Source organism: Pteropus medius, unplaced genomic scaffold (assembly GCF_902729225.1).
Source record: "Pteropus medius unplaced genomic scaffold, Ma_sr-lr_union100, whole genome shotgun sequence".
Lineage (NCBI taxonomy): Eukaryota > Metazoa > Chordata > Mammalia > Chiroptera > Pteropodidae > Pteropus > Pteropus medius.
This window is the reverse complement of record NW_024352785.1, coordinates 8,820,490-8,835,847: the sequence shown is the minus strand read 5'-3', so window position 1 is coordinate 8,835,847 and position 15,358 is coordinate 8,820,490. Positions and strand designations below refer to the sequence as shown.

At 40.4% G+C, this 15,358-nt stretch overlaps 1 long non-coding RNA gene across 1 annotated transcript in view; it reads right to left on the bottom strand.

The window, feature by feature from the left end:
- LOC120590833 (uncharacterized) overlaps positions 1 to 14,791 on the bottom strand; it is a 135,473-nt gene extending 120,682 nt beyond the window's left edge. Inside the window, exons 1-2 of the long non-coding RNA XR_005649781.1 lie at positions 14,196 to 14,791; positions 1,694 to 1,814 (exon numbers count right to left, since the gene is read on the bottom strand). This is a non-coding gene — a long non-coding RNA (uncharacterized LOC120590833). The remainder of the gene's footprint in view (positions 1 to 1,693; positions 1,815 to 14,195) is intronic.
- Between the last annotated feature and the right edge of the window lie 567 nt (positions 14,792 to 15,358).

The window sequence follows — 15,358 nt, the reverse complement described above, 5'->3', positions numbered from 1 at the left end:
GTATGAAGGTTCCTCAAAAAGTTAAAAATAGAATTGCCATATGACTATAGGTAAAAATACTTTATTGTATATTTGAAACTTGCTAAGAGAGTAAATTTTAAAAGTTCTCATTAAAAGAAAAATGTGTAATTATGTGGTAACAGATATTAACTAGACTTTTTTGTGTTGATCATCTTGCAGTATACAAATATCAAATCATTATATTGTACACCTGAAACTAATATAATGTTGTGTGTCAACTATACCTCAATAAAAATTTCTTTCTTAGATCCTCATAGGAAACAAAAATCAATGAGACTTTTTAAATGAAAAGATATTTGTTTTTTCCATTTTAAAAGAATAAATAGGGACAGTGAGAAGAAGCCCTGCTAAATTTCAGGCAAAATTCTGAAAGTTGTAGATATTACCCTTAGAATTCCATCTTGAGAAACTTGAAAGAAAAACAATTCCCATTTATCATCAGAACATATTCACATGAAACCTCATGTTATATATAGTGTGCAAAGTGAGGGAACTATATTTTGTCTACTGATTTGACTGTGTCAAAGGAAATTAATTCACAAAATATGATTGAGTATGATTAAGACTGTAAGTGATCTAAAAGCACAGAGTGGATTGTTATACATAGATTTGTAAAAGACATTAGGTCCTTAAGATATATATAAATAAAACTTGATGTGAAATCACAAGGTGAATTATTGTGTGTTGATTTGTTATGATTTCAAATCTATGTTTTGAAAGTTTGTTTTAGGCCAAGTTGTTTGTGGTGTGAACTTGTTTTGAATAACTAATTTTGATGAAATTGTTTGGAAGTTGAATATTAAAAAGTTCTTATGGAATGGAGAGGACCATTATGTTGCTTGACACAATAGTAACAGCAGTGGTGTCCATCACATGACAGACTTTTAAACTTTAAAAAGCAAGAGGTTTGACCAGCAACTCGAGAGTGTTCTGTCTGGGCAAGGCTACTCTTCGCTAATTTAAATTGCTCTCTCAAGATCTTGAAACACTTATTCTGCTGTAGCTGGCCTATTCTTGGTTGGCAGTGGCATTAAACCATGCAACAAGCACAAGAAGAGAAAGAACATTTCTTTTTGCTTTGACGAGGCTACTCCTCATAGGCAATGGCACAAGCCGTAGCAGCTCATCTTCCCTACCAACACAGCTATTGTCCAGTAGCAATGTGCGCCATCAGCGAAGGACCAACTCTACAGAGAACCAACTCGTGGAAAGGTACACCTTGACTACACTTGGACTATTTCTTTCATCTCCCCTTTTCCTGAAACCATGGTGTAACCAACTTAACATTGGTTTAGACTATGTTATTTCTTTATTGGCTTATTAAGAGATATTATCCTGTATGTCTTTGACTTGTGAAATATTATTATAAATTATAACTCCCACAGTAGACCTGTATTAAATAAATTATTGACAAATACAACCTCAGTCTGAGCATAATTTTGCCGTGAATAAAATAGTGTGTAACTGAGCTGGCAATAACTTCTCCACAGACAAAACTGCTGTGCATTTTTCTATACCATCTCTATGTAGGTTTATAAACTCCTGCATCTTAGAATAGTCTGCAGGTGGGAGAAGAAAGGCAAGCAGTTTATGCATGGGCTCATCCTCTCCTCTCTCTCTGGTCAAAGTCCATTCCACTATGCATCAAATTCCCTACACCCTGGATTGTTACCTGACCCTCCTAGCAGCACAGGGGAAGGCAAAGCCTCTGAAGTCTCTTCTCGTCAGTGGGTGCTGTGTGGGGGGACTCTGAAAGGTATGCCAGCAGAAGTGACAGTAGCCTGGGCTTTCACCTATGGAAACAGTATAAAGGGACATTCAGGCAGTTCTGGCTGGGAATCTGAGACCCATGGTATAAACAGGGCTCAGCTAACCAGGAATAGTGAATCAATAGGGCCTGGACTGACTGCAGATCACATGTAGCCATAAAATTTTTATGTGGCCCAAAATTTTCTGTTAAATCCATATTTTTTTTCTATATCTTAAAAACTCAAACTTGAATTTCTACCCAAGATACTCTTCTAAAACTCTTTCATGTAATATTCGAAAATTTATTTAATAGTTATCTTCTAAGAACGATCTTGAAGGTAAGTGTATTTGTTATGGAAAATACATTCATTAGAATATTTCATGTACAAATCAGTTTTTTTCACTTAAACTTGTAAACAACTTCAATAACACAAGGTTAAATGCACTTAACAATCTGTGACAATTAACCATTAACCATGACCTCCCTGATTTTGTTATAATATTCCCTTAGTAAGAACATATCTAAAAATCCCCCTTCTAGAAAAAGTTAGTTTGTGTTTATAAGATACATATGTAATTCTATCTGTTTAATTTTAAAGTAAAACACACTTCATTCTTCCACACTTATTGTAAAAAATTACATACACTATACATGCTTAATGACCTGTGGGAATAAAATTCTGTCTGTAAATACATGAATGGAAATTTTGAGACTGGCCATTACTATCAGATAAGAAAAAAAAATCACTATGAGGAGATGATCTCAAGTTAAATTGGAGTAATTAAAGCAGGAATCAAATGCTATAGACCCTACACACAAAAGAGAAAGACAACAAATGATAATGAAATCACAGACGGTTTTACTAAATCCCTTATTACATATTTCCATTCTTTCCTAACTTACTTTATTACTTTCTAATCAGAATTTTGTAATTAAAATGAATGTGAAAATACCTTAAATTGAGAGCTATGATTGGTAGTCAAAGCCAAAATGTTTAATAATTTATTAAGCAGAAATATAATCATTTATGTCCTGTTAGAATAAAGACTGTGCGAACAGAAGAGTTTAATTAGCTTAACTTTTATACTATAAAGAACCAGGAGAATTTGTTGAAAATACAGATTCATTTCATTAATTCCAATTCAGCAGTTCTGGGTGAGACCAGAAATCTGCACTTTATCAAGCTTCCTAGTGATTTTAATGCAGTTGGTAGGGCCACCATTTGATAAATACTAGCCAAAAGAGAAGCCCAAAGCATCAAAATTTCACAAAGACTCTCTGTATACCATCCAAGAACAATGCTGCTCTGTCCCCAGGAATCCCAGACCTCTGGTTCCCAGGGCAGATCTTACAATGGACCATTACACTATCTCCTCTTATTCTGATCCATCCTCATTCAACAAATTTTTTATGATTAGCTTTCCTCGTGGTTTGCCTAAGGGGAGAAAATGAACTGCTCTGTCAACACTGGCATTTGAGGTTGTTTGAATGTCCTTCTCATTGTCAACTAATAAATCAGCACTGGATTTATACATCATTCTCTCTGGGCTCAGTTAATAGGAATCTACTCTGAAAACTTGGGTCCATTTTCAGGTAACTGACAAAACTACACGTGTGAATATTCATTATTTTTGACACCCTGATATCCTTCCTATATTTCGGGTATAACACCTTGAATTTCTCCTGGGGAATCACCCCTCTTCTACTCTAAGATTCTTACCAAATCTGAGCATTCCTGTCCATTTAAACTCAATCCTAGACAGAACCGGGAAAATTTGTTGAAAATATAGATTTGTTGAAAAACAAAACTAAGCTTTAGAGGTAAAGCTTAGATCGATTGATGCATGTCATGGAGCCACAAGAGAAAAGCATGCCTGGGAACAAAGCCATCTTGGACAAAAGAAGAACCAAGAGTTAAAGACAAAATTAGAGAGAAAGAGAAAGGGAGGGAGTTCTCTACAATATCATTGCTTGAATCCTAGATACAGATGGTCACACCCACAGCCTTTGTCTTATTGGAGCCAACCAATTCCCTTTTTTATTTCAGCCAGTTTGAAATGAATTTCTTTCATTTAATAAAGAAAGTGTATTTAATACACCACCTCTATATCTCCACATACAGAGTATGCCTTCCATTCAATAGCAACAATTAGGTCTAAAGATCTACAACTTGTTCGGGAAACATTTAGAAAATCCACCCTCCAAGGAAGTGGAGACTAGCTGGACGTTAGCTGCCATGGTCTTTTACTTGAGAATAAAGTGAACCTAATAACTGTCACTAGAAAACAGTGATACCACAAATTTAGGACTTTTCCAAAGACCGTTCACATGTTGCAACTTGGAACAGAAACAAAAGCATGAGATGTTTTACAAATCTTTATATCTTTCTCTATGCCATAAGAATCTTTCCATGCTTACTACTTAGGAATAGTTCTATAAAAATAAATCATCCCCCTCAGTGCTCCAAATAGACAATGAACGTTGATGGCTGGATATCATAACAGTCAATCAATCACCTCAGTTATAAATATCATCATAGTCTATCAGTCACCTCAGTTGTAGAAAATAGGAGGGGAGGTTACCCGTCCACAGGAAAAGGAATGGCCAGATTAACTTCACAGGCTTTAATTGCAGACAAAATTCTTTTGGCCTGCCCTTTCGAAGTTAGGCAATCTTCACTGCTTATACACATGAGATAATTAAAAAGCAAAAAAAAAAAAAGTCTACCATCAGCAGATCGCTAAAACACTAATGAAAATATTTTTTTCCAGAAAAAGTATGCACTGAACAATAAACCCCTCAATGTGTTAAATAGATTTTTGATTCTCTGACATAATGGCTCCTATAGTCAAGGCAATATTGAGCTGTAACCTATAATGATATTAGTCATAGAAAGCATTGTCATTTAGGAACCACCTAGCCCTGTGAAATAATTAAATATGGCATAATGTTTACACTCAAAATCTCTCTCCCCACTACCAAAAAAAAAAAAAGATCTGACTAGGAAAAAAGTTAACAGCTCATCAAAAAGGATGGATGTTCAGAAGTGACTGCTCATTGCTGTCCTGCTTCTCTCTAAAGACTATAAAGCATGCATACTCCATTCTGTGCTGGGAAAGACTTGACTCTGAAAAATAATAAATAAGAACCAAATCCTTGGAGCTAAAGATGAAAGCAGAGCTGCTCAACCTCTTTTGCAAAGGTGCAGGGACAATGTTGTGTTTCGTGAGACGACTGGAAAGGAAAAGACCAGTCAAGACTAATATAGCATTTACGTTAGAACTGATCATGAGTGTGTGGCTAAAATAAAAAGGGGAATCCATACTGGTTAAATTCAGCTTCAGAGTGTAGTTTGCAAAAGCATTATCAAAGTAAGATACTTCACAGTGTTTGTTTTTGTAAAAACCAATAAAAAAATCAAACACCACACAATAAAATTGTGTACTTTCTCAGAATCCCTCAACCCCTTCTTACTCTCTGTCTCTTGGTGAGCATCGCTTCCATGTACAGGTGTCCCTCCACTTTTGGACTTGAGAAAAACAACGTATTGTATGGCATGGTGCCTGGATTCCCAAGCATCCACTGAAGAGCAGGAAGTACATGGACTTAGCTTTCAACAAGAAATGAAATAAGAGGAAGCTGGGAAGCCAAGCTCTTCTTTCTTTTTTCTCTCCCATGAACCATCCCAAGGTATAGCTCTTCCTTTCAACTCTTCTGGAAAACCCCCAAATGTGCAGGGACAATGTTATGTAAGCATGCAAGTAAGAGCGACTTGGTGTGTCTCAGCCCAGCTCTTTGTTAAACAGCAGCTCGTGTGGTAATACATGCCATTACACTGCATCACATCACATTTTCTCTTGCCTTGTTCACTCACTCTGGAGTAGCACAGCCCAAATTGATAGCACTCTAAGCACTGCCTTGGGCTCTGCTTTCTAGAAGATGCAAGAGAAGGCACTGTTGAAGCTACTTTGTTGACACCAGTGAAATCTCTTTGCTCACTATCACTAATAATTTTATTAATAAAATAATTTCCCTTTGAATATTTAGTGGCATGGGTCTCATTTTGCTTTGCACTTTGATCTGGAGATGACAGATAAAGCATTCCTTATTTACACAGGGCATTTCAAAATGTCCCCTTTATATTGTTATTACCAATAAATGCAAGTACGCTATAGAATACTGTTCCATAATACACCACACAAAAATGAGGATTTAAAGCAAAGATGTGGGGGGCTTGCCTGCACGGTTTCGATCCGGGTGGCACCAGTTGGGGTCACTCGGCCAAATTTAGCTGTTAGCTGGGCTGGACTAGAAGGTCCAAGAAAGCTTCACTCACAAGTCTGTGTCTTGCTGTTTGTTCAGGCAGTGGCTCACTCTCCCCGAGGCAAGCTGAAACTTCTTCACAGCCCTGTGGACTCAGGAGAGTCCGACCCCTCATATGGAGGCTGTCTTCTAAAGGCAGGAAGCAAATGCTACCAGTCCTCTCACGGCCTGGGCTCAAAGCCCCAGAATTCATCTTCTTTAAACTTTATTGTTCACAGCAAGTCACAAAGGCAGTGCGACTCGATGCACAGGAAATAGACCCTACTTCTTCATGTGGAAATATTTACAGCTGCTGTCTTTGGACACTACTTACCATGGTGATTCCCAGAGTTGTCTGCAGATTAGAATCATCTGGAGACCTTTAAAAACTACAGGAGCCCAGGCCACGCCCTAAACCAATTAATTCACAACAGGTGGGGTGTTATGGAACACAGGCATGTTTCCTTTTTTAAGCTTGCCAGGTGATTCCAATGGGCAGACAAGTTTGAGAATCACTGTGATAACCCTTGATCTACCACAACTTGTGAGAAAAGAGGTTTAGAAAAGCTGAAAGCTCAAACCAGCAGTGCCTCGGTTACCCTTATTTACATGTTATCTCATAGTGTGCTCAATGGCTTGTCTTAAAACCCACTGTGGGTTTAAGATTTAGGCAAAACACCAGTCACTTCAAAGCATAATAAACCTACCATGATAAGCTAGCCTAGCATGCCTTGTAAGGGGACCAAATTTCCAGTTTGCCTGGGATTGAGTGGTTTCCCGGGACACAAGAATTTCAGTGCTAAAACTGGGATAATCTGGATCAAACTGGACATTTGGTCACACTAGCATTGCCTTATCTCCCTCCACTAGACTGGCCATGTTCTGGTGAGTTTTGTTTCTGAAACGCAGTTCCATTGTTTCGCCAAGTTTCCTCAAAATTAATGACCTAGGCCAGTGTAGCTTGAAGTGTGTTCCTACATCTGCAGTGTTAGCATCACCTGGGCACTTGTTATAAGTGGAAATGCTGGGAAATTCTGACAGAGTCAGAATCTCTAGGAGTAGAGCCCAGGGATCTGTGTTTTGAAAAGTATGAATTTGAGAAGCACTCGTCTCACCTGCCAAACTTCGTCTTCATCTAGCTCTCCCATTCTATGTAAGACAATATCTGATTTCTGATTTGCGGTAAAGGTAGAAAAAGTGTAGCAGGAAGATTCACTCAGTCTAATTGGCCAGAGATGCCGTGACAAAAAGCAGCCAGCATCTTCAGACACATGCCTGATAATCGTCAGTTTTGGCTTAGTTTTCGTCAGTCATTTATTTGAGGGGCTATATGAAAAAAAATGTTTATAGTAGAGTCGGGAGTCTGGACTGAGGGGTGTGCCAAGCACAGCTGTCCACAGTTGGCAAGGCCTGTCTCTTCCAGAACACATCAAAGCTGTCAGCATGTCGGGTGGTAAATTTTTCGCCAGTCTAGAAGGAAAACAATCTCTCCCTTATAGTTAAGCAGAAAATCCAGCTTGGTCTGTGACTGGATGTCTAGTTTTCAATTTGAATTTACAGTAAAAATCATTTAGGTTTCCGTAATTTAGAAATTATGTGCTGTTGAATTAGCTTGGGCTGAAGTTTACCCAGTTGTGTTGAAGAATTTCACCAAGCAAATTAATACCCTAAAAGCAAAACAGATGTTTTTAAGGACTTACTTGTTTATTTTCAACTAATGTTAATAATTACAGAAGAGTCTTATCCATACATGAAAGAAGAGGCACTAATGCAAACACTTTGTTGGTACTGTGACTGCATGAACTGAAAGTAAAACAAAGGTATTTCTTAAAACACACATATTGTAATTCAGACTTTTTCTAAATGAGACTAGTCTCCCTGCATACAAAACAAAATTTTTTGTAGAATTTCTTTACTAGTCAATTAACATATAACTTGATCCCTAATACACTGTGGCAAATGGAATTTCACATCCCTCTCAAAGCTCACCTTTGATAAATGATGGCTTTTATTTCCCATGTGTTTCACAAACTTCACACATAAATTCAAAGAAAATAACCAGCTAACCAATTTTCTCCCTTATGAAATAATATACTCAAAGTTGCTGTGGTAAAGGTTGAAGATCTGTGGAAGGAAGTTGCTCCTTCAGTATTTCTGAGCCACTACAATCAAAATCCTCCTCTTGCTGCACTGCAGATCTGGCAGAGGTGTTTGAGCTGCCCCACTCAGATACGACATGGGCAGCAAAAATATCTATTATAATAATATCTTCCACAAACGTAAAAAATACAGATTTGAAAAGCACATGTTTTCAGCAATAAACTCAATTTCCCATGTTATAATCACATGACAAACACATCTGCAAGCTTTAGTTTCCCTAAGTAAATTTCTAAAAAGAAAACAAACCATATTCTTTACATAAATAACCATAAAAAGATTTTAATCTCTTATGTATTCTTTATCAGACAACTTCTGAGTATTTCATAAATGACCAACTGCTGTTAAAACATCTCTGAGAAAGTGCAAATAAGTCATTCCATTTTTAGGGAGGATAATGTGACTTCCATATTCCTTCTGCAATCAGGAGAAACATCAGTGATACTCCTGACTGAACCAGCATTGTGAAATTGGGGAATGAAAAGATTCTTCTGCTGCTTCCTCCATTTCCTAAGTTGCACAAGCAGAGTTACTCAGCCAAGCTTCTCTTTCTGACCCCTCCATCGGGGGAAACCCTGTGACCCTCGCTTGGGCTTTGCCTCACGGCCAGCACCCAGATGGGGTCTTGGAGATTGGAATAGTTGCACAAAGCCACCTGAATGGAATGAGTTGTCAGTTTAAGTTGACAGAAAGCAAAGGTCCAGAAAGGGAAGATAAAGTTGGCCATCAAATCCAAGGAGAGAAACTCAGAATCAAAACTAAACCTCAGCCCAACAAGGGTGGTGAACTAGACTGAGCCCTGAATAAGAACAATGGAAGGACAATGGAAGAGGTTAAAGACAGAAAAGTGGTAGTGTCCTACATAAGACACTTTGCCTTATTTAAAAGCATCTCCCCAATGGAATCAGATGTCGCTCATAAAATGAGAGTAGTAATCTCTACCTATTTCATAAGGCTGTTATGCAAATCACATGAAATAACTCGAAGTGAGCATTATTTATACACTGTAAATACACGTTCAAATACAAGCTACCATCACTACTTCTATGTTCACAACATTCTTCCCAGCACTGGGTGGGTGGGGTTTGGGGGTGGGCTTGGGGGACAGGTGCCTGCAGCAGAAGTGATCCCATGAATATGTATATTGTCATTGTCTGTTTATTTATCTGCCTCCCTAACGAGACTGTGATTTCTTTGGAAGCAGAGACTGTGCCTTAGTCATCACTACATCTCTATTTACATAGTAAGACATTCAATCGCTGTTTATGGAATGTTGAATAAATTCTGAATCTTCACTGCCATTCAGACTCCTGGCTGCCCGTGAATTATGTGCAGGAATATGACATGGAGTAATGTGAGAAATGACACAGCAAATGCCCATGTGCCCAGAAACAGTCTGCCAAAAATGACTACTACCTTATTGCCAGGGCACTGGCTCCTCTGGATAAAGAGCCTAAATTCTCAGAATTAGAAGTATTCCTTGAAGCTGATCAACAAAGGAGGAATTAACAATTAAATTCCTTGGAAAATAATAACAGCTGAACTTTATTGCGTCCTTATCCTATGCCAAGCACTGTGCTAGGAAGCTTCACATTATTATCTTATTTAAAACTCACAACAATACAAGAAGGTTTTGTTATTATCCACATTTTACAGATGAAGAAATTGAAAAAGATTAAGTGACCTCACCAAGCCATATGTGGTAGAACCAGAATTGAACTCTAGATCTATTTTATTCCAAAGCCTACATTCTTAAGTAATACTGTACCCGGCTGTCTGAGCAAAGAGAGGTCCTTGTGTGTTTATCAGTGAAGATAGAATGGTCTCATCTTGATCACCTCAACATCAAGCCAAAAAGGAGAATTCTTCCTCCTCTCTCCCTCTCTTCCTTTCCCAATTCCTGCGCACAGTCACTGAGCTGGCACTAGAGATACACCAGTGAACAGAGACAAGGAGAAGCCACTTTGAGGAAAGAAGACAGACAAGTCAAGAGATGTTAACTGCAATGAGAGGGGGGTGGCAGGGGAGCTAGATATCAACAGGGTGATGAAATGGGGTGACATGAAAGAACCTTGCCAGGCCCAAATGTAGAAGGGCAAGGCCAGCCCCTCAGGCCTGGCAACGGCAGGGTATTGTGAAGGCAAGTGCCACAGAGGAGACAGCATGGTGATGGGATGGGATATCTGGCATAGATAGGAAGCCCTTCATAATCATTTCCTAAATGAGATGTCACAAAAGACAACACAGCCTGAGGTCCTGCGGAGTTGGAGGTGGTTGACATGTGGCCAGACTAGTTAGCTGGTGATGATCAAGTATGCCTACAATTCATTGGTTTTAAATTGAACCTTGTGGCTCCATTTGTACCAATTGCCTCAGATCCTTTCATTCAGCCCTTCAGTCCTCTCTCGTGCTGATTTCACTCTATTCCTGCACCTGCAAGGCTCACCGCATTTGCGGGTGACTTTCTGATTTAGTTCTGTGCCCCCTCATCTTCTTTCTCTGACCCTCGGGTTTCTCCTGGCCACTCTGTGTCTTCACTCTTCAGTTCTTACCATTTCTGGCTTCTCTAAATAACCCTGGGTATCCACATGTGACACTGGCCCTAAAAACCCTGGTCACATCCTCCTAACGAGCTAGTACCACCATTAGACTTGCTTCAGCCTCAGGAGGGATTGGAAACTACACAGCTTCAACCTTTAGACAATGACAGCGTCCAGATATTCAAGACACTTCCTCAGTTTCCCCTCGATTTCTTCACGTCTATATTGTTTATGTATTTTTCTGTCATCTAGTCAACCATTATTTATTGATAACTTACTTCATACTCTGCTGGGAATAAAAAAGAAAGGAATTCACAATCTGACAATGACAACTAAGTGGAGGTACTTGAACTATACTATCCACAGGTTCAGAGTCCCCACATTTATGTCTCTTGCCACAAATTTTCCCTCAAGCTTCAAACTCATACCCAGCTCCCTCACTGACATTTTTACTCAGCTGTCCAATAGCATTTCAAAATTAACACATCTAAAATATGGTTTTCTACCCTGATTGTTCTTCTTCTTTTCTGTAACAGCATCAACATCCTCAGTCAAAAAAAAAAAAAAAATGCAGGGGTCACCTTTGAGTCCTCTCTTTCCCTTACTGACTCCTATAAATAATCCATCAATGAATCCTGTCTATTCTACCTACAAAATATGTCCTGAATCTGTTCATTTCTCAAGTCCATTCTCACCACCATTGGGTGCTGCAGGCCTACAGAGCCCTCTGTGCATATTTGATAAAAGGTCCCCTTCCTCCAGGCCTTCACAGCCTAGCACCAGGATGTTTGCTGGCAAGCAGAGCATGGTCTGGATTTTAACCTCCACTTGACCTCCAAGCTCATGCTCTGTGCAGTAAATAACTTGCAGAAACACAGGCATGCTCCTGCCATCATTTTCTCTCTACTACTGCAGTGGCCTCATAAGTGCCCTTCCCATGGTCTATTTTCCACATAGCATTCAGAGTGGCCTTTTAAAATCTTAAACCAAATCATTTCACTCTCTTGCTTAAAACCTTTCCTTCTTTATCTTGACCTACAAGGCCCTACATGATCTGGAACCAGTCTGCCTCTCTGACCCACTAGCCTACCCTTACTCTAACCTTTCTCTTTCTAAAATATAAAACATCAAGCTCCCTTCTCTCTGAGGTCTCTTCTTTTCTACCTTCCAGTTTGGACCACAGCACATAGAACAAGGTTAGTCTGAATACTTGGTTCATCATATATTCTCATCATTAATCCATGCATGCTCTGTCATATTTCATTACTTATTAGTTATTTTTAATAATGTAAAAGCATACCTGGCTCTACCAGCCAAAACATGGCTGGGACTCTGATGATGACTTGCTTCCAACCATATGGTCCCCCTGATTCTCCCTATCTAAGGTAATAAATACAAATCTTGGGTTCTCATTCTCTTGCTTTCCTATTTATATAATATTATTGTATCTACATGTATTCCTAAATAGTTTTTTTATTTTAGTAGTTTTTAATATTATAAAAGATTATCATATTATATGTAATCTAGAAAATTTTCATTTAGAAGTATATTGCTAAAATCCAATTACATTGTTGTGCCCCTGTTCAATTTTGACTACTGTGTAATATTCCTCTATGTGACAATATTGCACTATTCCTCTACTCATCACTGATGGGCATTGGACTTCTTTCCAGGTTTTCATTATCGGGAACCAGACTGTTATTAATATTCATGTACATGTCTCAACTGAATCAGATTTCATTTAAAATGAAAGAAGTAATCTCTACCTATTTTATAAAGCTTATTGAATATGTGCAAAAGTTTCTAATAGGTATAAACCTAGAAGCAAGTTGAACTATTAGCTCACAGGTGTGTGTATGAATGTTCAAATCAGGATATAATGCCAACCTATTTTCCAAAGTCACTGTACCAGTTCATACTCCCACCAGCAATGTTGGAAGATCCTGTGAATCCAAAGCCTCTTCAACCCCTTGATATTGTCAAACTTTTTAATTTGAGGCCAAGCAAATGGGTGTAAAAGGACATCTCAATGTGGCCTTGATTTACATTTCCATAATTACTGAAGAGCATAACTATCGCTTCATGTGTTCATTAGATATTTCTATTTCCTCTCTTCAGTGCTTCACTGTCTCAGCCTGAATGTTCCCACCACAAAGAGAATTTCCCTAACCACTCACCACGTAAAGGTTGCCACTCTCTAATACAGCACCCTGTTTCCTTTGTGAACTCTACCACTACCTGAAATTATCTAGTTTGTTTGCTGATATATTGTCTATTTCCCTCAAGTAAAATATAAGTGCCAAGGATTTGGGTTGCCTTGTGCATTCGTCCATCTCCATTGCCTAGAACAGTGCTGAGTCCAGAGAAGGTGGATGAATATGTGGTGACAGAGATATGTAACTGATTAAGAGTTGTATTCTAGAGTCAGATGCGCTGAGTTTTAATATCAGCTCCTCACTTACTAGTTGTGTCATCATGAACTAATTACTTAAAATATATGTTCCTGAGTTGTCTCATATGTAAAAAAGAGGTACTAGTATTCCTTGTTTCATGGGGTTGTTATGAGGTTTAAATGAGTTAATACTTGTTAAGTTCTTAGAACATTACCAAAACATACCAAGTGCTCAATAAATGTCCATTATTATTATTAATGTGTGATTTTTATTACTACTCCATGGCTTGAGCGCACAAGGCACCAAACCAGCCTGGACCCAATGAACTTCCTCCTATCCCACACATCTACATCCTGCTGGTTTCCCACAGCCTAGAGGAAAGTAGAGGGGAACTTGGTGAAAATGGAGGGGGGAGCAGTTTATTTTCAGGAGAATGGTCTGGTCATCCCACACAAGAAGTCAAAAAAACAGCACAGAGTAGGTGCTCAACAATTCTTGATGGATAAATGGTCCATAAACCATCAATTCATATACCCTATAACCCTAGCACTACATTACACACAAGTCAGGACAATCTCCCCTCTCCATTTATTCTGGCTTATGTCATCAAAGAGGGAAAAGAAAAACATATTTTCAAAGATGGTAAAGAAAAATAAATAGGCTAGATAAGGAGAGAGGGGAACAGAAAACTGAGGTAAGGGAGGAAGGGTGGAAGGCAAAGGGATTGGGGGAGGGGGATTTCAGAGCGCACTGTGGCAATGGCCTCTAATGTAGAACATTAAAATGCTGAAAATAAAAACAAAAGGGAGTCCCTCCACCAACCACCCTCCCAAGGAAATTTTTCTTTTTAAAGTATGAATAGGGACAGGGAAAATGTAGACAAGAGAGGTGAAGAAGGGAGAAGGGGCCCGGAGTGGGGAAGGGGAGGAGGGGAACCCCAAGGCAAACTTCATTTCCCCATCATGCCTGAGGGAGAATTGTCTCCATCAAATCTGTAGCCCCCAATCAATGGCACCTTAGATGCTAGCTTACCTGATTCTGCAACCAGGAGCCCCACTCCATTTGGAGCCTTCCTTGCCCCAAAGCGGGAAACGCGGCCTTGGTTAAATGCGCTAGGAGGTGAAGCCAAAGTGAGATTCCAGTGAGAATTCCGGCAGGTTCACTGGGAGAAACTGTTTCCATCTGAGAAAGATCGGGAGTCCTGGCCAGGGACCAGCTGCCTCTCTGGGTGTCAAATTCCGTGACAGCTCACCGCCCAGGAAAGCGCCGCGTCCCTCTCTCCTCCCCTGCTCCGGGGCTCCGAGCACCCGCAGGGGAGTCCGGGTGCGCTGGGGGCCCGGCCGCGGGCCGGCGCGGCGGGGCGAGCCGGGTCCCCGCTGCGCTGCCCGCTGGCAGCAGGTCAGGGTCCACCTTCAGAGAACCCAGCTACTTGCCTGTCCTTGCTTCAGCACCGACTGTGCTAAATACAGAAGCTGGTGGCAGGATGCCTTGCCGGGACTGGGGACTCCCTCCTTCTCCAGTCCTTGGCTGGCGGGGACGAGCCTGGCGGGGACCCGAAATGCTCAGGGTATTGCAGACCTTGAGACTACCGAGGGGTGTGCATGCGCCAAAAATAACCCCCCATCAAACCCCCCCCACACACACACACACACGCACACGCACGGTTTCCCCTTGATCATCCCTCCCGAGGAAAGTGCACTGCAAAAAGCAGCACGCGGGAGGGAACCCTGTGCTGAAATATGAAAGCCAACACTATTCCCAAGACCAAATTTGGGTATGGTTTTAACTTTAAGGTTTGGATTTACGCCGCTTTAAAAAAAAAAGACATGGACCAAATTCCTTCGTGTGTGTGTGTGTGTGTGTGTAAGGCCGAATTTCAGGTGTTAACCAGAGCTTCAAAGGAACGACAGGGAGGGAGTGAAATCACAGGTGGTGGTTTTCCCACTCCAAGGTTAGAAACCCGTCTTCATTTCCAGCGTGTTCGCCATCACACCCTCCCCCCGCTGACGCTGCTGCCTGGAGCCGCGAGGCGGCGCGGGGGTTAACCCCGCCCTGGCGCCCGCCCTCCGCGCCGGCATCCCCGGGCCCAGAACGCGCAGCGGCGGGCGGAGGGAGAGCAGGGAATCTCCCGCCCGCTCCCCCTCCGCAAGGCGCTTCCCGCCCCGTTCTATTTATAGCTCCACTGCCAGCTGCTG